This window comes from Ursus americanus, chromosome 7, assembly GCF_024610735.1.
Source record: "Ursus americanus isolate L20-20 chromosome 7, mUrsAme1.1.p, whole genome shotgun sequence".
NCBI lineage: Eukaryota > Metazoa > Chordata > Mammalia > Carnivora > Ursidae > Ursus > Ursus americanus.
In genome coordinates, this window is record NC_142133.1 from 5,309,540 (window position 1) to 5,334,382 (window position 24,843).

Sequence of the window (24,843 nt, forward strand, 5' to 3'; positions counted from 1 at the left end):
ACCGGCGGGGCCTTGAGTGTGACGTCACTGTTGGTGCGCCAGGCGTACCGCTCCGCCTCTCTGGTGGCGCGCCGGGATGCTGGGATAGATCTTGCTGAGGGGAGACTCCCAGTCCCGAAAGAAGTGGAAGGGATGTCTGCAGAGAAAACGATTGGCATTTGACGTCTTGCAAGAAGAGAGAAGAAAAACTAAGTTCCCGAAGCGGGCCACGATTGGTCGCGCTTCGTGTGACGTCCAGTGGCCAATGCCAAAGGGATTCCTAGGGCAGTCTCGCGGGAAGGAGGCGGGGTAGCCAGATGTCCGTTACCGTATATATGGAACTGGTCGCTTCTGAAATTGTCTTAGTTTTCTTTTTTAAACCGGCTTCTTTGTTTCCTAATCCTCCTTCAAGATGATGATGATCTTAGGCCAGACACTTTAATTCCTTGTAACCCCATGGCCTCACACATAGTAGGCGCTCAAGTATTCCCTGAAATAATACTCCGAATTAACCTGCTCATGTATGAAAATAACAAAATCGCCAGTGAAACAGCCAGATATTTGTTAGACATTAACGATGTGTCAGGTACTGGATTTAATATGAATACTCTTGCTCCTCAGAACAGCGCTGTGAGGTATATGTTACGAGAATGCTTATATTCCAGGTGAGGAAACTGAGGCATAGGGCAATTTGCTGAAGATCAGAGAATGAGGAAGTAGCAAGACTGCCACTCAAGTACGTTCTCTCTGCAGTTATAACTACTATGAATAACAGTTTAAACAAATTCTTGTAGGTTTCAGTGATGATCTAATCCCTGATAATTCACCAAGGAATCTCTTCTACTTCTCTTTAATCTTTTGTGGAAGGGATATACATCCCAAATTTTAGACACATTTAAAACTTGCGGGCATGTTCTAAGTGCTTAGTGTTTGCAAACTATGATGTATCATCTTCTTGAAAGTTATTGCAGTAAAACGTGAACAGCTCTGAGGGTGCTTAAAGATAATCCTTGAAGAAGCATTGGAAAATAAGCGAGATGCTAAATCAAAAAGATAAAGCTGAGAAATGTTTTGCAATTTTTCTTAATCATTTATGTATATGATACTTTATCTAGAAATTGAATTTCAGAACTGGGCAAAACCTTCTTTCATTTTAGTGTTGAGGAAGCTGACCTGAAAGACATTTAAATGACTCACCCAAAATAGAACAGAGTTTTAGACCTGAGCTGAGGCAGGTATTTGGATGTTCTAATTTATTTGGAGTTAAGTACGTTAACTTCATGGTATTAGGATCATGGGGTTTTTTTCCTCCAAAATCTGATTACATTTTCATAACAATAGTGAAATTAGTGTGACTGATATTATCCTCATTTCCTCTCCAGAAGGCATGTCATTTTAATGGCAAAAGCAGTTGTCTTGGAAGGAGCCTGGCCTTGAAAACTAGACCTTAGTTCAAATTTTGTTCTGCTGCAAAACGAGGCCTTGGGTGAGTTACTTAAGTCTCTCAGCCTCAGTCTTCTCAGAAAAAAATTGCTGTACTAACATCTGTGAAGAATTATCAAAGGAGTACAGATTATATAACACACTTGGCACGGAGATGGTGCTTATTAACTGGTAGCTGGTTTTTAGAAAGTATTCGACCATAATTATGAAACAGTCTAGAGCACTGGCAAAAGGGCAGGCTTTGGAGTGGCCCAGACTTGGATTCTGATCCTGGCTCCAGCATTCACCTAGGACAAATATTTTATGTATTCCCATTGCAGTGTCCTCACCTGTGAAATTGATATTGTAAGGCCACCCCACAATGTTGTGAGGTTGGAGCTAGAGTATGTAAAGTGCCTCTTCTGTTGCCACTACCTGGAGATTTGTTGTAGCCTATTGACTGTCATCAAAGAAAGTAAGTGGCAGGATGGTGGTGTGGGTGGGGAAAAAATTGAGATTAAGAGTCTGAAAATATGATTATTCAGCCTTGCTGTGCTCTTCTACCCTGTGGTTTTCTAGACCAATCACCTAACCTAAAGCCTCAAGCTTTTTATCAGCAAAAATGTTTTGTGGCAGGTAAGATCTGTTCTTTTTTTTCTCTCTCTCTTTCTGTTTTTTTAATTTCCCAGAAGTGCTTCTCTGCTTTAAAACTAAACCCATTAAGATAATTCCAGTTGCCTCTAAACCAAAAGTCTCTACAGGGTGTGTCCCCTGGGGCAGGAAAAAACATCAAGATTCAGAGAGGAGGAAGTAGAATGAGATTCTAACACTCCCCAAAGGAAAGCAAGACTATTTGGTAAAGCCTGCCCCCACTCCATCCTGGGCAAAGCCTGGAAGAGTGGAGCCTCAGAGGATTTGTGGTCAGGTGACTGTGCTTTAATCAGAGTCTCTGATGTAGGAAATTTGGGTGGGGGGAATTTGCATTTGTAACAAGTTCTGAGGTAACGTTTCAAATATGTCTAGGCAGAAGGGCCACCTCGAAGAGATTTCTGCCACATCACAGGGCAAGAAAGCCACAGACATTCCCCGACCCTCAAGCGAGGCAGTTGCCTTGATTGGAAGGACCAGGCCAGTCAGCACCAAAACCATGAGACTGAAAATCAAACTCCAGAGTGGACAAAAAACATCTCCAAACCGCTGTGGGGACCAGTGATGCTGGGACCTGACATCTCCTGCTTCCTATCTTGGCACTTTTAGAAATTCCCCGACCTGATTAACACAGCCCTGGGGAAGAGAGAGGGCTTCCGTTGATAAGATTATTGTCACTGCAGCTGAGTGGGGGCTTGAAAAAAGAAAACTCAGTTACAGAAAAAAATTCTATTTGTTACACATTTGAGTTGTAGACCGAAGCTCATTCCTGCTCTGCTGTTATCTGTGAGTATTCTATCGTAACCAACAGTCTTTATGTTCAATGTTATAAGATTTTCCTTTACTCAAAGATCATGAGGTTTCATTTTTTAACATTTTTATTTGGTGCCTATAATTGACAAAAACAAACTGAGGGACATCAACAAACACTGCCATGCCTGGCATCATCACCTCACTAGGTTATGAGTTCCTGTAGGACAGGGTCCATATATTTCCTTTGAATCTCCCACCTGGTCAGTAGCACAGACGATGCTTACATTAGTAGGTACTCAGTAAATATTGAATTAAAGAGTCATGAACAAAATAGGCACTGAAAACTTTGGGTGTTGTTTCTTCTTCTTGGTAGTGCAATATTTAAGATACTTAGGTTACAAATACTTTAATATTAGTTGTCAAAAATATATTTGAGTACTGCACATTTTTGACCTGTGTTTTTAGGTGTTTAGAACCACACTTCTGCTTTGAGTTTTAAATAACTACTTTCAGTACCACAATAATAATTGATGGTTTTATTTTTTATTGTCATTTCTTATTCCTTTTACAATCAGATCGTAATAAAGATGCATTCGCAGACTTCAACTACTCATCCCATAGGTCACCCCTTCACGAGCTCCTTGGAACAGTGTTTTGTCTTTGGGTTCTCGGTACCCAGCACAGTGCCTGGAACACAGTATAAGACCAATAACATGTGCTGAATGAGTATGAGCAAACCTTTCTTGATCCTCAGGCACTTCCTAACTGAGCTCTCCTGTGACCAAACTTCTAGAACACATTATTTTTTGCCTTAGGATATGATTAGGTAGGTCTCTCTTCCACATATTCCACTAAATCAGGGGTTCTCAAAATTGAGTGAGTATTAGAGTCACCTGGAGAGCTTATGAAAAACTCTTTGCTAGGCCCCGACCCACAGTTTCTGATTTAGGAAGTTTGGAGTAGGGACATGGGAATTTGCATTTGCAGGCTCTGAGGTGATGTTGATACTGTTGATTATCGACCATACTTTATAAACCACTGTACAAAATTGAGTTGCTTGAGGGAGGGGGCTATGTCTTCCTCATTTCAGGATTCCCGGCAGCCTCTGCCATAGTACCTGGGACATGGGAGTAGCTCAAGAAATAGTTGACTTGAGCAATAGTTCAAAAAGTTTATTTTACTGAATCTAAGATTACAGGTATATGAATATATGAATATATGTACATATATCCTTAAATGAGCTAATATACACAAAAGCTCTTAAAACATGGCATGTAGACCTAAGTTTGCTTAAAAAAATAAATGTAACCTTTCTCTGCTTATCACCATGATACCCAAACATTCAAGAGGTATACTCTTAACAAGACTGCTTATAAATGAGTAGCAGAATGTTAGCACTAAAAGCCTCTTTTAAAGATAACCTAGTTTATTAATATTGAGCATCAGGAATTTTCAAAATTGGTTACGAGCTTCCTACATTCAGATAGACACAGCAAGAACATGGTAGACACACTTACCCTCAGGAGCTTATAGCCCGTGAGGAAGTGAGGAATCCAGAAGAAGTATGAGCAGGTGTAAGTAGAGGACATTAAGTTTGGGGAATGGCTAACAACTATGAAAGGATTCACTTGTATCTATTCAACTCCTAATCATCATTCATCTGTTAGAACTCATCTTTTGCACATTCTATAAAATACTCTTAACATGTTCAGTATGGGCCCAAGGGATATTTATTAAATATTCATAAATGAAGTTGAAAATTCTTTTGAAAAACATATGGCTTTGATATTTCTTCTTCACTGTGACCAATCAAAACAACATGAGGAATTTAGAATTAGCCTGATGCAGATTTTGCCTGTTTATGGAATAGTTATTTACATCCAAGTGTGTGTCATATGTGAAATAGACTTCTCAGAAAGTTCCAGGAAGAACAAATGTTTCTGGGTGGAATCCTGTGCACATGTTGAACTTACCATTTAAGAATCCTACGGGAAATCCTTTCGCAAAGCAAATAATTATTTCTGAATTATCTTTTTTCCCCTCTTTTTTGTTAATACACATTTCGACTTCTAGATTGTTTAAAGCAGAACACAAATGCTCCATCAACTACTCAATCAATAGAATTTAACTTTATAAAAAAATTCACTGTGTTGTTGAATTCTGGATTCTTTTTCCTGCTCCATTCTTTCTTTTTTTTTTAAGATTATTTATTTATTTATCAGAGAGAGAGAGAGAGCACGCGAGCGCGCACACAAGCCAGGGGAGCAGCAGAGGAAGAGGGAGAAGCAGGCTCCCCGCGGAGCAAGGAACCTGTTGTGGGACTCAATCCCAGGACCCTAGGATCACGATTCGAGCCAAAGGCAGACGCTTAACCAACTGAGCCACCTAGGTGTCCCTTTCGTGCTCCATTCTTACCACTGTGGAATCTGGGACAAGTCTTTGGGACTTTGCCTCAATCAACTCACCTATAAAATGGAGACATTAGTAGTGCCCACTTCATAAGGATATGGCAAGGCTTAAATGAGATCATTGCTATAAGATCATTGTCCAGCATTCAGGAGATGGTCACCTCTGCAACCAGTTTTGCACAACTCTCCATATGTTGATACAGTAGGGCACTAAAATGGAAAAGCACAAATTCTAGGCCCAGCTGGGTCAGTGATTAGCTGATGACCGCTCACATATTCTCCCAGGGCCTGGGAGACTGGGCTGGATTTGCTCTGATGCCTTCCTGCTCCCTGGCTCCACTGGCTGCTGGCCTCCTTAGATTTGAGTCCATTCACTACCATTTGCCCTTGAAGTCCAACTGCTGGTCATAGCTCTATGCTTCTGGGAAACCCCTTCCCCATCCCGGGGCTAAGCTGGTTCCATTGGGCAGAGCTGAAGCACTGTTTGGGGGTGGGGCATGTGTGTGACCATGAACTCACAAGGGAGGTGGGCTAAAGGACAGGCCACAGAAGATTGCTTGTTGATGGTTCTTTATTTCCTTCATTTAACTTTATTGGGGGGAGGGGCTCGTTTGTTCTCGCTTTGAAACGGAAGACCGCAGAGTAGAATCCAGTATTTGCCTCCTGATTCAGGATAACATCTTTGTTTTACAATCCCGTGGGGGTGGGGGGCAGAAGAAAGCTGAGGCCACAGGTCACTGTTGGGTTCTAAAGTCAGGGGAAATCATTCAGAAAATTTGCCGTTTATATGCTAATAATTGAACGCTGACAACTCTGGAGGGAGCTTCCTAATTGTTTCATCTTAAAATTGGATTTTGACTATATATTGAAGAGAGAAGTTCATGGATTCATAGTACCCCAGGATTCTTCACTGTGGCTGGTGACGCAAAGGAATAGCTGCTGATGGACTTTACTAAAAAGTGTGGGTAAAATAGACCCAGGACTCCCTTTTCAAATAAATACGTCATGCAAATGTACAGCTCTCTAGGGATTCCTTTCTGCCCCAGGGGCCCTGGATTAGCGGTGGGCCTGGGGGTGGTGGGCAGCGCCCTCCCAACGGGACATTTCAGCCCCACAGCAAATACCACCAGCTAGTCAACTCCCCGAGCCCAACTTTGTCAGATGGCAGCGTGGTCAAGCCTTTCCAGGACTCATTGATTGATTGGTTCATTCATTCACTCAGCAGGTATTCCCGAGAGTCTGCACTCTGCCCAGTGCCCCGTCGGTGTTAGAAATTGAGCGGTGAGCAAATCAGGCAAGGCCGGTGTTTTCCTGAAGCTCTGCGTGCCGGTGGGGGAGGGGAAAATACATTAACAACAACAGTCCCCGCCAGCATTTCTGGAGCACCCACCCAGGGCCAGGCGGTGTTCTGAGTGCTTTACACGAATTAACTCATCTGACCCTGCGCACCGCCCCGAGGCGGGCGCCGTTGTCCTCCCGGCAGGCGGGAGGAAACTGAGGCCGAGGGGCGGCCCACGAGGGCGCCGCCCGCTGATCAGGGTCGCCCCGGGCCCGTGGGCGGCGGGGCGGTGGGGGCCGCAGGCCCGGCTGGAAGGCGCGGGGACCGCGGCGCTCCCGCCCTCCGCCGGCGCCGGGCGGCCGCCCCACGTGACGGGAAGCAGCGGCGGCGGCGGTGGGGCCGGACCAGCCCAGGAGCGGCGGGCCGGGAGCCGGCGGCTGGCGGCGCGTAGCCCCAGGCCGCAGGGCCGGCGCGGGACGGCGGAGGCCGGCGGGCGCCGCGCCGGTGAGTGCTAAGGGCGGTGGCCCGGCTGGGCCGAGCGCGGGGCGCGGGGGGGCAGCGCGCGGAGGGGGTGGCCCGGAGGGAGGGGGCTGTGCGGGGGGCGGCGAGGGGGTGCCTGGGGGGTGGGGGCGGGGCGCGAGCCGGCAGGTGTGTGCGCGCGGGGAGGGGGATAGGTGTGTAGGCATGGGGGGCTGGGGGCTTGTTGGGATGATCAAGTGTGCACGTGCGTGTGCGCTGGGGCAGGTGTGCCCGAGCGTGGGGTTAGCGGGTGTGGACGGTGTGGGCTGTGTGTACCTTTAGGCGGGTTAAAATCCAAGAAGACCCAGTCCCGGGTTTGGGGCAGGCTTTCGGTTTTCGGGGGGTGGGGGGTGGGGGAGGAGCCCAGGACTCCACCCCTGCGCCCCTAGCCTCGCCACCCGGTGTAAGGAATGGTTTTGTCGCTGTAATTGATGTTTCCTGGAGCTCTTGGGATTTCAGAGTTCAAATTCCGGGTCACGTTCGGGCCTGAATTGTTGCCCGCGAACTGGGAGACTGGGGCAGGGGTGTGCCGGGGAGAAGGGAAGAGACCTCAAGGGCTGGAAGCTGCCACCCCTATGGGATTTTTCCTTTCCATTGCCTCCTGGAGGTATAGATGGAAGTTGGGTTCTCCTGTGGGTTATATGGGTACGACTTTACAGACAGAAGCTATGGTCTCCACTTGTCTGCACCTGTCATTGCTTCTGTCCAGGGGCTGTTGGGTGATCCTTAAGAAAGCCCGCTCCCCCACCCCCAGGCTGGTGGTCCTGGGGATTCTAGCTGGCTGCTGGAAACTGGGGTTCACACAGCTTCTTATTGCTAAAGGACTGTATTGGGTGGGCGCTGGGGTCAAAGCCTGTCCGAGCAGGGTTTAATCCTTGATGAAGTGCTCCTGGGTAGGCGTCTGTCCCTTGGGAGTGAGGGCAGGCGCTGCCGGCGTGATTTTAGTGACACGTTAAGGAATTGACAGAAGTGTGTGAGGAGGGTCCTAGGGCAGTGTGAACTGGCCGACCAGAGTCAGAACCGAGGTCATGGGTGGGCCTGCCTGTGCCCACTGCTCCCTCCTGGTGGACTTGCTTCTCTTTGTTGGTCAGCAGGAAGCTCCTAGCCCTATGGTCAGATAGGAAGGAACTTCGGGCTGGCTGCTTCCTCTGCTTTTTCCTTCCATTTCTGCTGGCCCGGCACATACAGCAGTCATCGAATTGGCCTCTTTGATGTGTGGCACCAGAAAGAGTACTGACCAGAATCCCTCGGAACTGTCTGCAACAAGCCTTCCCGGGCTTCAGTTCCTCTGTAAAACGGGGACAGTGCTGCTCCATGGTGGTGATGAGCACAGGACTGTGGGTTCATACCCTGCCCCTGCCGGTTTCTAACTGTGAGCCTTGGGCAATATACTGAAAGTTCTGCCTCTCGATTTCCTCAATCAAAATAGTGGTCATACTGGAAAGATGCATGTGCTCTAATAAGAAAATGTGCATTTGGCACAGGGCCTGACACTTAGTAGGTGCTCAGTAAATTATTACTAAATGTAAATGAGGCTATAGAGCTCTATCTCAGCTCTGAAAATCAGTAGTTTTATGCTCTGAGAAGTTGGGTTTTTTTTTTTTAAAGATTTTATTTATTTGTGAGAGAGAGCACGCGAGTGAGCACAGCCAGGGGGAGCAGCAGAGGGAGAAGCAGACTCCCTGCTGAGCAAGGAGTCGCATAGTGGGACTCGATCCCAGGACCCCGGGATCATAACCTGAGCTGAAGGCACATGCTTATCCGACTGAGCCACCCAGGCGTCCCTGCCCTGAGAAATTGTTAACCCAATGAATATTTTAATCTGGAGTTAGACTTCTAGTGGGTTCTGAATTCTAATTTGCTGTACACATTCACAGTGGACATTTTACAAAGATTTCAGGTGAGAGGTGTGGCAGTGCCCCTCGCTTTCAGCTTCTCTGCCTTTCCTCCTGCGCTCATGAACGGAACCTTGGTCTGAGATCTAGCGGAGAGCTGGTCCACCACGGAGGAGCCCGCGATGCTTCAGCCTCACCCAACCCTCCAGCAATAGCAATTTGTAAGAAGACATCTTCCTCTAGTTGATGAGTTTTAAAAGCACAAAGCTCCCTATTTTTTTTTTTTAAGATTTTATTTATTTATTTGACAGAGAGACAGCCAGCGAGAGAGGGAACACAAGCAGGGGGAGTGGGAGAGGAAGAAGCAGGCTCCTAGCGGAGGAGCCTGATGTGGGGCTCGATCCCAGAATGCCGGGATCACGTCCTGAGCCGAAGGCAGACGCTTAACCGCTGTGCTACCCAGGCGCCCCACAAAGGTCCCTATTTTAAAAATGCTAAGTTTTCTAGGCCTTATTTGGAGCTAGCATTTCTGTTCAGGGAGGAAGGGAAAAAAAAGTAGTTATTATAGTTTCTTCCTTCACACTAATATTAAAAATGTGTGATCCTTTAAGAAAGCGTGAGGAAATTTACTTACTGGGTTAAGCCTCTTCCTCTTGGTCTGAATCCAGTCCTCATTAGAAATACATTAAAGTAATCATTTGTGGCGGCCAGGTGTTTGGATACTGCTGGAATAATTTGGCCAGGACTCTACAACTCATCTCCTCCATGGCGAACCTGACCCGTTTTTCTTTATTAAAAAATATGTAACTCCTAAATGAATGTAGAAATAACAAGTTAATTTGGGGCTGCCCCAAACGAGCTTGAGTGTTTCATGCAAAAGAACAGGAGCACTCATTGAGCATGTTGTGAAATCTTGCAGATGATTGGAGAGCAAGATCTTTTCTCGATAGTCAAGTAACTGCTGTTGAGTAAATCAAAGACTCAGGAAAGGGGCGTCTGGGTGGTGCAGTCGTTAAGCGTCTGCCTTTGGCTCAGGGCGTGATCCCGGTGTTCTGGGATCGAGTCCCACATCAGGCTTCTCTGCTCAGAGCCTGCTTCTTCCTCTCCCACTCCCCCCGCTTGTATTCCCTCTCTCACTGGCTTTCTCTCTCTGTCAAATAAATAAATAAAATCTTTAAAAAAAAAAAAAAGACTCAGGAAAATACTGAATGTAAAAGAGGACAATGGCCTAGCTTCCAGCAGGCGCTCAGCAATTCTTTGTGGCTCTTTGAAGGTCCAGTATTAAGGAGATGCTCTAAAGGAGATACCCTTGAGACCCAATCCCCCCTCTACTCCCTTCCGCCCCCTCCGTCCCTTCCCAAATCCCTTCAGTTACAACAGCTGACAGTACTATTATAGGATGTATATAATATATACTTATATAGACATACCATGTCCATGCACGTGGTGTGTGTACCTATATACATTGATGTTTATATATACATAGTATATACATACTTACGGACATCTGCATACCACACATATGCAAATGGTGTGTGTATATATTTATATGCAGTATGTATAAATGGCGTATGTATATGTATGTGTACACTTACATATGTATATTTACATGTATTTGCCAAGGAAAAGGATACCAACCATGGATAGTTATATATAGGTATGTGCCAGGCTAATATCTAGATGACAAAGGAGACATTAGCCATTAGCTGTGTTTTTTTCTTCTTTAAGATGCACTTTCGGGTCACTGGAGCAGATTTATTGTGGTATAGCTAGTCTTACACTATTCCTGTCACATGAGAGCAAAGATAACATGAAGTGCTTGTCAGGTAGCGTCCTAATCAAAAGAGGGAAACGTCCGTGGTACAAGTCAATACACTTGCTGTTGATTCCTGGTGAATTTCAAGATTGAGTCATGAAGCAGATGGCTGTGAGAAAGCAAAGAACACAGGGGGCCAGCAAGGGGTACCGTTTCCATAAGAACAATTGAAGTTACATGAGCATATATCCTGTTTTGATACAGTTACTAGGTTAGTGGGGCAGAGTGTGAGCATATATCATTTCTGTATCTGCAAGTTAGTAAGATGGTGCTGACACTGAACCCCATTTGGTCAGAGGCATTTATTTGTGGCTAAAGTTGTCTAGGGGGCCGTTGTGCCAGGGGTAAGCCGTTTGACAGCAAGGGGCTAAGCTGAAGGGTGATAATAGGGTTTCTCTTCAGGACTCAGGATGGGAGAGTGAGGGCCCTGCTGGGAGCTGGTGTTCCTGAGCGGGAGCTACCGTGGGGCATCGTCTGAAGGCCTCGTACCGTGGTGGCCTCACAATGGGAGTTGTCGCTTCCTTCAGGAGGATGGAATTCTAAGAGAGGATCCGAAATCAACTTGCCTCCTTCCGTCCTTAGAGCGGAAAGAATATGGCCCTAGAGTCAGAAACAGGAACTGGGGTCGAAGGTGGTTTCATCACCTTGTAGCCGTGCAACCTTGAACAAGCCCCTGAAAAATGTCTTCATGTCCATAATAGTATCCACCTCTCAGAGAGCTGTGGGAGTGGAAGAGAATCATTTACATCAAGTATGTGGTATCCAAACCCAGTGCTTAGGGGCTCTGCAGGGGTGGCCGCCAAGGCATCCGCCAGGGCTGTCTCTGGTCGGTGCCCATCCTCAGTCCATACTAGGAGCAGTCTTTACCCCGGGCAGGCTGTGTGTGCAGTGTTTAAGGGTGTGGGTGCTTGAGTCAAGCTACCTGGGTTGGAATCAGCTCTCCACGGTCATTTAACTTTTCTAAACCTGTTTCCTCCCCTGCAGAATGGAATAATGATAGTACTCACCTGTAGGCTCCTCATGAGCCTGGAGATAGCACTTCGTACAGAGTCTGGCACACAGTGAGTCTTCTAGAAGTCTTCGCTCCCCTACGGTACTGTTATTACTACCCTTCCTCCCGAGGAGCTAGAGAGTAGTGCAGGGGGAGCTTGTAGTCCAGTCCAAATTTCTATTTTACAAGGAGGCAACAGGCACAGAGGCCTGAAGTGACTTGCCCAAGTTCATAAGCAGGTGTCCAAGTCGTGACAGCTCAGGAGCCCCAGATTGAAAATTCCTGCTTTGGACAATTCCTGCTTTGCCACGGTTTGCCAGGTTAGCTCTGGGACCTGAATCCTTACAGAGGGCATTGGAAGCCTTCACCTCTGCTCTTTTCCAGCTCTGCTGACCCACAGCCCTACTGTTCTCCATCAGAACCGTTTGCCTGCCCGCTTCTCCTGAAGCTCATAGCATATCAGATTTTGTCCCAGCGGGAATAAGTTCACATTTACCCCAGTTCAGTCTGAAGTTGGCTGTGGGAAGAAACAGTTCAAATGAGCAAAAGTCCCAAACTGTCCTCTTTGAAATGCATTCTCAGGAGAAAAAACAAAACAAAAATGATAAACTTAGTTTATAGGCATTATTCATACCTGTCATTTTAAGCTAGGACACCACATTTGAGAAGAATCAACTCCAAAAGTAACTCAATAAAGCAGGTGGTAAAATCGCCCCTAAGTGCAGCCTGAGGCTCTGGGGGCATTCTGGTCATTGCGTGCTCCCCTCCGTCCTTCTTAGCGACACTCAGATCGTTCTGAGCATCTCCTTTCGTGCTAGCAAAGGAGATTCCCGGAGCTGCCTTTTCTCTTTTCAGTTACGCGAAGGCAGGATAATAAACCAATAAACTGATTACATTTATCTTTTTAACTTTCTGTTTTGAAGTGGCTGTGGGCTTACTGAAGAGTTGGAAAAGAGTATAGAGCTCACATATACTCTTCCCCAGCTGCCCCTTTTGTGAATACCTCGTGTGTCTATGGTACAGTGATCAAAACTGGTAAGTTAGCATCAGTACTATTAACCAAACTACACGCTCTATTCGTTTTCAGCAGTTTTTCCACTGACATCTGTTTTCTGTTCCATGGTCCTGCTTCTGATCCAGTTTCCCTACATGCAATGTCTCCTTGACCTCTGATCTGTGACACTTCCTCAGTCTTCGTTTTTCATGACCTTAGTAACCCGTGAAGAGAGTCAGGGATCTTGTAGACTGCCCTCAGCCGGGGCTTAGCTGGTGTTTTCTCGTGATTAGGTTGCAGTGATAGATTTTTGTCTAGAACAGCACAGTGGTGACGTGCCTCAATTACATTTTAATTTAAGGTTGGCATGCATTCCATATCCCCACCTCCCAACCCCGGAAACAGCAGGGGAGACTGTGCCGAAACTTTGCTGGGTCCCTAGCGCTCTGCCCAAGCCCCACTGCTGGATTCCTCTGTTCACGCCCCTGCCAAGCCAGGTCAGAAAGGTCCTCTTCCCGGGGATGTACTGTATGGTGACTAACATAATATAATAAAAAATCATTAAAAAAAAAAAAAAAAAAAAAAAGAAAGGTCCTCTTCTTCCCCATCACGTCTGTCTTGTTTCCATGTGCCCAGCTCCTTAAGTACCCTGCTATATTCCCTTGAGGATTTAGGTGAGATTTTTCAGAGGAGCGAGTTGCAGTTTAAGAAACAAAAATGTCAAGCTTTCTTATCATTAAAAAAAATTGTGTGTGACCACTGAGCCTTTAAGTCCTATCAAATCTCATCTTTCAAGTGGTTACTAAGGTAAGTTACATATATTTTTTCTTGATCTCGAGATTATGTCAGTTGTAGTTATAGTCGATTTATATTCCTAAGAAGAGAGCTGATTGGCTTACAAGACTCCCAGAATTCATCTTTAAGGTGTGAACTCAAGTTTTGAGACGCCGGTGACATTAAATGTGTTATTTCTGCAGACTGAAGGCAATTGTCAGTGCCCACAGGAACCGGGGATGTTTAGCCCTTCGTTTTTAGTAGAGGACTTTGATTAACATTTTATTTTGCTAATTTAGCACAAAACGCATCTGAGGGTAGTTTGCAGAGGAAGAATTTTTGCTTGCAAGATTTGCCTCTTCCACCCAAGAGTGAGTTTTGAGTCTGTGACTTGGCTGTTCATTCAGTCAGAGGCATAACATAGGAAATAGAGGCTTCTAGGCCAAAGGAAAAAAATGGGTGTCCAGTCCTACCTACCTATCCTGCTTGATGCCCACAATGAACGTGTGGTGGGAGGGAGGAGGATGGGCAGGTCAGAGTGGTGCTCAGGGCCACCAGGTACAGAGACAGAGGCTGGACACCAGGCAGCAGGTCCCAAGCCACTGCCCACACTGTTTCTGCTTTCTGTAGTAAGCTGGCCCGAGCTGGGCTGATACCACCTAGCCAAGTCTATCTCCTGACGTTTCTGGCTGGCCCAGTGCAGGCATCAGGTCAACCTCCATGGCTGGGACCACAGAAAATGGGCCCCCTCACTGGCTTCTAACTTTTCCTACCCGAAATGGCCCTCGGGACCAGCCTGAACCAGCATGGCCGTCCCACAGAATGTCGTGCTGTGCTGCGGAGCCCTCCCTTCTATCCTCCTTCTTCCCCACACTGATGTGCTATCAGCTCTGCCCTCTTCGTTTCCACTGCCTCTCCTGATCACAGGGGACCATGTAATAACCCGTTGATGCGGAGCCAAAGACAGCTGATGGAACCCAGGAGGCTGTTCTGTGTGCTCTCCCACCCCTTTCCAAGAACGTGAGGACGCATGACGGCTTTGCATAACCAATCCCTTCTAGGTTTGGTTTTTAGAGCTGGTGTTTTCAATTTTCCCAAAGATTTTCCCCCGTAATGGGTATTGGCATCTGCTTATGGCTTCATAGTCTTGATAAGTATGTTTACCTGGCGTAAGTGAGAAACTTCTTAAGAAACATTTTTTTTTTCATAAAAGGAAAGTCTTTTATTAAAGTGGCAAAATATAAACTTTTTAAAAGTCCTTGTTTCGTATAGAAATACTGCAGGTCGCAGGAAGATTCAGGAAAGCAGGCACACTTCCACCTGATTCCCGAATTCCTGTGATCACCCAGTGTGGGGTTAGGGGTAAGTCTGTAGTCCCCCTACACCCACCTTCGACCCCAGTTTTGACCCTCACATGTTACTTGTTTCCACATGTACAAGTGACTACAGTTGGCAGATGGGAACGAGGCAGTGTTTTTTACTTTAGGGATTGTTATGTTGTTAAATTCAAACAAACCATTGTAGTTAATGGTAACTATTTCCTGACTCATGGTTTCAGACCCTTGAAAACGTGCTCAGAGAGTAGCTTTAGCTCAGGATCCCTCTTCACAACTAGTTGGTTGGTGGAGTAGCTTGGACACTCGAGACTTAGATCCTGGTACTTTCAAACTCAAGCAGCTAGCGGACTCAAGAATTGGGAACTGAATGTAGCCGAATAATCAGGAAACAAGGGACTACCAGGGACTGGTGTGAATAGGTCAGTAGCTGTAATTTGTCTTTATATATAGGAGCAAAAAGGTTGGCCAGGGTTGGATTTTTAAGGGCTGCCTATCTTTTTTTTTTTTTTTTTTAAAGATTTTATTTATTTATTTGACAGAGAGAGACAGCCAGCGAGAGAGGGAACACAAGCAGGGGGAGTGGGAGAGGAAGAAGCAGGCTCCCAGCGGAGGAGCCTGATGTGGGGCTCGATCCCAGAATGCCAGGATCACGCCCTGAGCCGAAGGCAGACGCTTAACGACTGAGCCACCCAGGCGCCCCTAAGGGCTGCCTATCTTATGCTGAGTTCGGAGTTTATCTGTGAGGCAGTAGCATGAAGCCTTTTAAGGAACGTGACAATATGATGATGTTTTAGGCATGAGGCCCACGTTCCTGCCTGTCCTCATGTATGGCTTTGAACCTGGCCTGACTTCAACCCAAACATTAGGATGACCATTTGATCTCTGTTCACTTATAATGGATTACTAGAAACTCAAAAGAAATTAATGTAAATTGACAAAAATAGCAAATCTAACTTTTGGTAGAGTGTCCTTTTTAAAATGTAGATGAAGAATTAATCCTTAGCTTGCCATAGGAAGGCACTTCCTATCGTACCCATTGATGAGTGTTTGAGTTTTGACCCTCTGGCGCGATCGATCTCTGGCACACAGCTGATAAGGCTCTGAAGAGGTTGTCTCGTTTTAAAGTGTTGCTGTAATTCTCCAGCGCGAGACTGTTTGCAGACGCATGGGACACCGTGTCCATCTTGAGGTTGCTCTCGTATTCCGCGCACATTCAATGACAGCAGCTAGCAGAGCGTCATCCTTTTGGTTCGAGAATAATAATTAGTGGTAAAGATCTCATCTTAATCAATGTCACTTTGTCATAGCATTCTTATAGCAGAATGTATTTCTCTTTTTTTAAGATTTTATTTATTCATTTGACAGGGAGAGAAAGAGAGAGAGCACAAGCAAGGGGAGTGGCAGGCAGAGGGAGAGGGAGAAGCAGGCTCCCCGCTGAGCAAGGAGCCTGATGCTGGGCTGGATCTCAGGACTCGGGGATCATGACCTGAGCTGAAGGCAGATGCTTAACTGACAGCTACCAAAGCATGCCAGAATGTATTTATTTCTGTCTCAGATTAGGGGTCTAGATAGATAGATGGATAGGGGTCTAGATAGATAGATGGATAGGGGTCTAGATAGATAGACACACACACACACACACACACACACACACACACCAATATGTGTTTTTTTCTTTAATCTTATAATGTTGGACTATAAGCCTCTTTCTACATGGAGATAATCTCTTTCAAACATTGTCTTAGTCCATGTTTATTCTTTCTGTATGACTTTTTAAAATGAGGCCTGGCCTTGGTGGGATTTAGTACAGAGAAAATGAAGAGGGGAACAAGGCAGTTAGTAATACCAATCTCGAACTGGTTGAAAAATAAGAGTGGAGATACAGTTGACTTGAAAAACATGGGTTTTGAACTGCGTGGGTCCACTTACACTCAGATTTTTTCCATAAATACGATACAGTACTGTAAATGTATTTTCTCTTCCTTATGATTTTCTTAGTAGTAGTTTCCTTTCTCTACTTTATTGTAAGAGTACAATATATAATACATATAACATACAAATGTGTGTTAATCCACCGCTTATGTTATTAGTAAGGCTTCTGGTTAACAGTAGGCTACTAGTAAGTTAAACTTTCAGGGGAGTCAAAAGCTATACATGGATTTTGGATTGTGCTGGGGGTTGTTCAAGGGTCAACTGTGCTTGTGTGGAAAGTGAAGCTGGGGAGAGGTCCAGGAGGGAAGAGGCTGGACTCCTGGGAGCTGGGGCCCCAGAAGATGCAAATACCCACCCTGTGCAGGGCATTTACCTTCTTGGGCATCTCATCACATGTTAGCGTTTTCCTCTGTCTTCCAAGAATCTAGGGGGATTTGTGGAAATCGGTGAAAGCCTGCCCTGTGTTGGACTTTGTAAATACGGGTACAATGTAAAGTAAGCACTGGATTTAGATGAATCGAGAAATAAGAAGTAAACCACTTACATCTATGGTAAATGTTTTCATTAAATGAAATTTTAGATGAGGAACATGCATCTTGTGAATCTTACCAAGTTTATTAGGCTGAGGTTCTGTATCTATTTCCACAGTAAGCTGGTTTGGGGAAATGAGTAGGTTTTTAGTGTGTGTGTATGTGCACATATAATTTAATTACTATTCAGTACACCTAAAGGAATATTTATAGTCTAAATTAAGATATAAGGAATAATAATAAAAGCATCCTCAGTTTGGGGCACCTGCGTGGCTCAGTTGACTAAGCATCCAACTCTTGGTTTCGGTTCAGGTCACGGTCTCAGGGTCCTGGGATTGAGCCCTGCATCAGGCTCTGTGGTCAGTGGGGAGTCTGCTTCAGGATTCTGTCTCTCTCCCTCTGCCCCTCCCCACCAATAAATAAATAAATCTTAAAAAAAAAAAAAAAAAAGGAAAGCAACCTCAGCTTAAGAAGCAGAACATTACTAATACCTTTGAATGTAGCCTGTCCTCATTCTCTATCCTGCCTCCCTGGATTTGTGTTTATCATTCCCTTCCTTTGCTTTATGATCTTAGTATGTATGGCTGAAACCCTGTCGGATGGGTTGTCATGTCTTTGAGTCTTACAGGGCCTTGTACATCAGTCAGTGTAGCGTGCTCTGCAGCTTGCCCCTTAGCTTGCGACCTGTCCTTGTTGGTAGCTGCAGCTCTCTCTCTTGCCGTGGAGCGCTGCATCCTGTCCAGGGATCATGAGCAGTTTCCCCGTCTCAAACGAGATTGCAGCCAATGACGTTCTTGCCTATGGCCTGGTGAACAGAAATTCTGTAGGCCAGGTGCCTAGAAGTAGGATGGTTGGCTTACTCTTAATGTCAGAGGCTTCTCCACGGTGCCAGCATGGTCTTGCCAGTTTAGAAACTTCCACCAGCATTGTGGAGAGTTCTCATTGCTCCCATGTTCTTGCAGGCAGCTGATGTCATCGGACTGCAAATGTTCTGTCAGTTGCATGGTATAACATGAAGTCTCACTGTAATTATAATTTGCAGTTGCAGATGATGAATCAGGGTGAGCTTTCTTTCATGTCTGTTGGCTGTTCTTGCTTCTTCTGAGAGACGCCTGCTCATGTATTTTGCCCATTCATCTATGAGGTCATTGTTATTTTCTTTCTGCAAGAGTTCCCTGTATCATCCATGGGTCTTTTTTTGTCAGATATGTGATGTCAGTGTCCTTTCCCATCTTAACTTGTCACTTTGTCTTCACGGTGTCTTTTGAAGAACAGAGGTTTTACATTTTAACATGAACAAAGTTCTCTTTTTTCCTGGCGTTTGTACTTTTTCTTGCACCTTATTTTAGAAATTCTTCCCTACCCGAAGGTCATAAACATATTTTTTCCATGTTTTCCTCTCAAAGGTTTAGTTATGCCTTCCATTCTTAAGGATCTTAATCCACCTGAAATAATTTTGATACGTGGTATAAGGTAGGAATTGAGTTTCTTTTTTTTCCTCTACGTGGGTATCCAGTTGTCCTGCACTGATTACTGACCACGTATAGATTCCATATACACCCCATGATATACAGGGCCGCTCTTGTCATAGTTCGAGGTTCCAGATGCACACATCTGTTTCCAGGAGCCCGGACATGTTCTCTTGGGTTCCCGTTATCTTAATAACCGTAGCTTTATGTTACATTTTATCTGTTGAGTCAAGTCTCCTTACCTTTATCTTTTCTAGAAATGCCTTGCTTTCTTTGGCCCTTCTCTGCCATATGAATTTTATAATCTGCATGTTGAGTCCCACACACGTGTCTAACGGTGAGAATTTTTACTGGAATTGCGTAGATAGACCCTAAGTGCACAGCCCAGTGAATTTTGATGAATATGTACACCTGTGTAACCAATACCCCAAACAAGATCTAGAATATTTCTGTCACCCCAGAAAGTTTCCTTGTGTCCCTTTCCATTTTGTCCCCCTTTCTCTCCAAGGCAAGCACTGTTCTGATTTCTCTTGCTAGAGATGAGTGTTGCCTACTTTTGAACTTCATATAAATAAACATATACCGTAAGTGTCTCATTTCTTTCATTCAGTGTTTTTGATTTCATTCATATTGTTGCTTAGCAGTAGTTTATTCCTTTTTATTTCCAAGTCCTGTGAACACCCCACACTGAAATGGATACAAATGAGTAAACCTGAGCTGTTTCCTATTTGGGGCTATTATGAATAAGGCTGCTGTGCACATTCTTGTTAAAGTCTTTCTGCAGATACTGACATACACTCAAGAGAACTGGAAGCCTTCAGAGTGGAATTACAGAGTAACAGGATAAATACATGTTTAACTTTATAAAAAACCACCAGGTTTCCACAGTGATGGCATCATTTTTTTTTTAATTGAAATGTACTTGACGTACAGTGTTATTAGTTTTAGGTATACAACGTAATGATTTCACAACTCTATACATTACTCAGTGCTCACCATGACAAGTGTAGTCACCATCTTTCACCATACAGTGTTATTACAATATTATTTTTTTAAAAAGATTTTATTTATTTATTTGAGAGGGGGAGAGAGAGAGAGAGCAGGAGCAGAAGGGGAAGGAAAGGGACAAGCGGACTCCGTGCTAAGTAGGGAGCCAGATGTGGGGCTCGATCCCAGGACCCTGAGATTGTGACCTGAGCCGAAGGCAGATGCTTAACTGACTGAGCCACCCAGGTGCCCTTACGATATTATTGGTGTATTCCCTATGTTGTACTTTCCAGCCCTGTGACTAATTTATTTTATAACTGTTGATTTGTACTTCTTAATCCCCTTCACCTATATCACCCATTGTTCCAATCCCCTCCCCTCAAGTGACCACCAGTTTGTTTTATGGTTCTATCTCTATTTTTTGTGTTTTGGGGGGGTTGTTTTTTGTTCTTTGCTTTTGCTTTTTTGATTCCACATGTAAGTGAAGTCATATGGTATTTGTCTTTCTCTGTCTGACTTATTTCACTTAGCATAATACCCTCTAGGTCCATCCATGTTGTCACAAGATATCATTCTGTATGGCTGAGTAATATTGCAGTATCTATATTTTATATGGATACACACACACACGTATATGTAACATATACATATCATGTCTTCTTTATCCATTCCTCTGTCAACGGGTGCTCAAATTGCTTCCATATCTTGGCTATTGTACATAACGCTGCAGTAAAACATAAGGGTGCATGTATCTGTTTGAATTAGTGTTTTCATTTGGGGGGGTGGTAGATACCCAGTAATGGATAACTAGGTTGTATGGTATTTTTATTTTTAATTTATGGAGGAACCTCCATACAGTTTTCCATAGGAGTTGCATCAGTGTACCTCCCCACGAGCAATCCATGAGGGCTCCCTTTTCTGCACATCCTCACCAACATTTGTTATTTCTTGTTGTTTTGATACTAGCCATTCTGACAAGTGTAAGGTGACATCTCGTCGTGCCATGATAACTGATGTTGAGCATCTTGTCATGTGTCTGTATGTCTGCTTTGGAAAAATGTCTGTTCAGGTCCTCTGCTCATTTTTTAATCATATTATTTATTATTTTGGTGTTGAACTGTGTAAATTCTTTATGTATTTTGGATAGTAATCCTTTACTGGATATATCATTACAAATATTTTCTCCCATTCAGTAGGTTGCCTTTATATTTTGTTGATGGTTTCCCTCACTGTAAAAGTTTTTTATTTGGGGACATAGCTTATTTTTGCTTTTGTTTCTCTTGCCTGAGGAGACCTATCTAGAAAAATGTTGCTGAGGCTGATGTCCAAGAGATTACTGTCTATGTTTCCTTCTAGGAGTTTTATGGTTTCAGGTCATACATTTAGGTCCTTAATCCATTTTGAGTTAATTTTTGTGTATGGTGTAAGAAAGTGGTCCAGTTTCATTCTTTTGCACATAGCTGTCCAGTTTTCCCAGCACCATTTATTGAAGAGACTGTCTTTTCCCCATTATATATTCTTGCCTCTTTTGTCATAGATTAATTGCCCATGTAAGTGTGGTTTTATTTCTGGACTCTCTGTCCTGTTCTGTTGATCTATGTGTCCTTTTTTGTGCCAGTGTCATACTGTTTTGATTACTACAGCTTTGTGGTAGATCTGGAAATCTGGGATTGTGATACGTCCAGCTGTGTTCTTCTTTCTCAGGATTCCTTTGGCTATTCAAGGTCTTTTGTGGTTCCATACAAATTTTAGGATTATTTAGGATTATTATAGTTCTGTGGAAAATACTTATTGGTATTTTGATAGGGATTGCAGTGAATCTGCTTTGGGAAGTATGGACGTTTTAACAATATTAATTATTCCAGTCCATGAGCATGGTATATCTTTCCATTTATGTTATCTTCAGTATCTTCCATCAGTGTTTTATAGTTTTCAGAGTACAGGTCTTTTACCTCTTTGGTTAAATTTATTTTTTGGTATTTTATTTACGATGCAATTGTAAATGATACATTTTTAAAAATTTCTCTTTCTGCTACTTCATTATTAATGTATAGAAATAAAAACAGATTTCTGTGTGTTAATTTTGTACCCTGTGACTTTACAGAATTCATTTTTTTTTTAAGGATTTTATTTATTTATGTGACAGAGAGACAGCCAGCGAGAGAGGGAACACAGCAGGGGAGAGGGAGAGGAAGAAGCAGGCTCCCAGCCGAGGAGCCCGATGTGGGACTCGATCCCAGAACGCTGGGATCACGCCCTGAGCCGAAAGCAGACGCTTAACGACTGCACTACCCAGGCGCCCCTACAGAATTCATTTATCCTAATAGTTTGTTTTGGTGGAGTCTTTAGGGTTTTCTGTATATAGTATCATGTCATCTGCAAACACTGACAGTTTTACTTCTTCCTTACCAATCTGGGTGATTTTTATTTCTTTTCCTTGTCTGATTGCTGCAGCTAGGTCTTCTAGTACTATGCTGAAAAAAAAGTAGCAAGAGTGTACATCCTTGTTTTGTTCCTGGTCTTAAAGGGAAAGCTTTCAGTTTCTCACCATTGAACATGATGTAAGCTTTGGTGATGGTACCATTTTATACGTCTTCTAACAAAGTATGAGATTTTTAGTTGCTCTGCATCCTCATTAACGTGTGGTGTTGCCAGTCTTTTTAATTGTAACCAGTCTAATAGGTGTGAAATGTAATTTTGTTATGGCTTAAAATAAATTTTTCTGATGACTAGCGATGGTGAACATCTTTTCATGTTCTTATTGGTCACTCATATACCCTTTTTTTATAGTTTATTTATTTTAAGTAATCCCTACCCCCAACATGGGGCTCAAACTCATAACCCCAAGATCCAGAGTCACATACTCTTCCGACTGAGCCAGCCAGGAGCCCCTCATATACTTTCTTTTTTGAATTAAAAAAAAAAAAAGTTTGTCTTTTAATTATTGGTTTGCAGGAGTTTTTATATATTCTAGATATGAGCCCTTTGCCGGATATATATATTGCAAATTTTTCTCCCAGTCTGGGGCTTACCTGTTCATTTCCCTAATGGTGTCTTTCAGTGGACACAAGTTTTTAATTTTTATGAAATCCGGTTTATCAACTTTTTTTTTTTTATGGTTAGTGCTTTTTGTATCCTAAGAAATCTTTACCCCAAGGTCTCAAAGCTATTCTTCTGTGTTTTCTTCTAGAAGCCTATAGTTTTACTTCTAAAATAATTTTATGCATCTCAAATTAATTTCTGTATATGGTGTGAGGAAAGAGTATTTAAGGTAAATTTTTTTCCCTCATAAGGTTATCCAGTTGTTCCAGCACCATTTATCAAAATGATTTTTGGTATTTGGTACTGGTGCCTTTGTCAGCAGCCAGTTGAATGTGTATGTGTAGGTCTCATTTTGGACTTGCTCTTCTTCTTTTTTTTTTTTTTAAATGATTTTTTATTATATTATGTTAGTCACCATACAGTACATCCCCGGTTTCCGATGTAAAGTTCGATGATTCATTAGTTGCGTATCACACCCAGTTCCATGCAATACGTGCCCTCCTTACTACCCATCAGCGGTCTATCCCATTCCCCCACCCCCCTCCCCTCTGAGGCCCTCAGTTTATTTCTCATACGGACTTGATCTTCTGTCCCATGGGTTATTCTATTCCGAAATTCCATTGATCTGTTTGTCTTTCCTGATACCTTAACTTCTGCAATTTTATAGCAGTTTCTGAAATCAGTTAATGTAAGTCGTTCAGGTTTCTTCTTCATTTTTAAGGTTGTTTTGATGATGTAGGTACTTTATTGCCGTTTCAGTTTTAAAACCAGCTTGTCAATTTTGGCAGGAAAGTCAGCTGGGGTTATAATTTAGTGTTTCTTAATGTTGGACGATAAGATTGTATGTTTTTCTCCATAATTCCGTCATACTTAATTTTTTAATACTATTATATCTTTTTTTTTAAAGATTAAAGTGTTTAATTGTGGATGGAAATGCAGATTACTTTGATATGTTGATTTTTTAAATTAAACAGTATTTCTAAAATTTTAGTAATTCTAATAGGTTATTTGTGAGTTTCCATGTAAACAGTAGTAGCATCTGTTTTTGTTTTTGTTTTCAGGTTTTTATAACTGTCTTTGTTTTCAGGTTTTTATAAGTGCCCCTTAACTGGCAGAAACTCCCAGTACAGTGTTGAGTAGAGATGGTACATTAGTGTGCTGGGGCTTCCATAGCAAAGTACCATAAACTGGGCGGCTTCAACAACATAAACTTAAATAAATACGCAGCATAAGCGTATTGCCTCACAGTTCTGGAGGGTAGAAGTCTGAGGTCAGGGTGTCGGCAGAGTTCACTCCTGAGGGCTGTGAGGGACTCCTTGTAGGCCTCCTGGCCAGCCTTCCGGTAGCCTCAGGCATTCCTTGGCCACCTCCCTGTGTTTTCACGACTTTCCGCTATGTGTGTCTGTCTTTTATTCAAATTTCCCGTTTTATAGTGACACCTGTCATATTGGATCGGGGCTCACCCCAATGACCTCATCTTCACTTGGTCATCTTCAGTGACCCTGTTTCCCCATAAGGTCCTATTCACAAGTAGTGGGAATTAGGACTTTAGCGTATTTGGGGGATATAATCCACCCATAACAGATGGTAATAGTCTTGTTCCTTGTTTTATGCTTTTTCTCTTTTATTTTGTAAATGTGGTGAATTAAACGAACAGATTTTATTACCTTAAGCCAATTTCACATGCCAACTTCTTCATTCTGTGTGTCTGTGTTCAGTGTGCTAATATTTAATACTTCTGCCTGTTGATTTTATAAGTAAGAATGATTAGGATTTTCTTTTTTCCTATATCCTTATCAGGTTTGGATAGTAAAGTTACATTTTATACTGGCTTTATAAAACGAAGTGGGACATGTGCCCCTCTTTTTTTTTATTCTCCAGAGGATTTATTATTTAAACTTGGTATTCTCTGATTCCTCATTGTTTGGTAGATCTTGTTAGGAGAGCCGTGTGGACATGGTGCTTGCTTTCTGGGACAGACAGTGTCCACAAAAACAATAAAGCTGGTGCTCTTGCATTGCTTATAAACTCATCCACGTCAGCTCTCCTGGGCCTCTAGAACCTTCTATAACTGGTGTAACGGATCTTAAGTCAAGAACACGGAAGAACATCTTTAGAAGCTCATGGC

The 24,843-nt window shown here is 43.6% G+C and overlaps 1 protein-coding gene across 2 annotated transcripts in view; it reads left to right on the forward strand.

Annotated features, from left to right (window-relative positions):
* Positions 1-6,849: 6,849 nt before the first annotated feature.
* TGFBRAP1 (transforming growth factor beta receptor associated protein 1) overlaps positions 6,850-24,843 on the forward strand; it is a 65,894-nt gene continuing 47,900 nt past the window's right edge. Inside the window, exon 1 of one of the 2 annotated variants that reach the window (XM_087863235.1) lies at positions 6,850-6,993. The gene's annotated coding sequence lies outside the window, so the exon portion shown is untranslated. Of the gene's footprint in view, positions 6,994-10,410; positions 12,686-24,843 lie in introns of those variants that run through there. The other variant, XM_045771622.2, reaches the window with a different exon arrangement.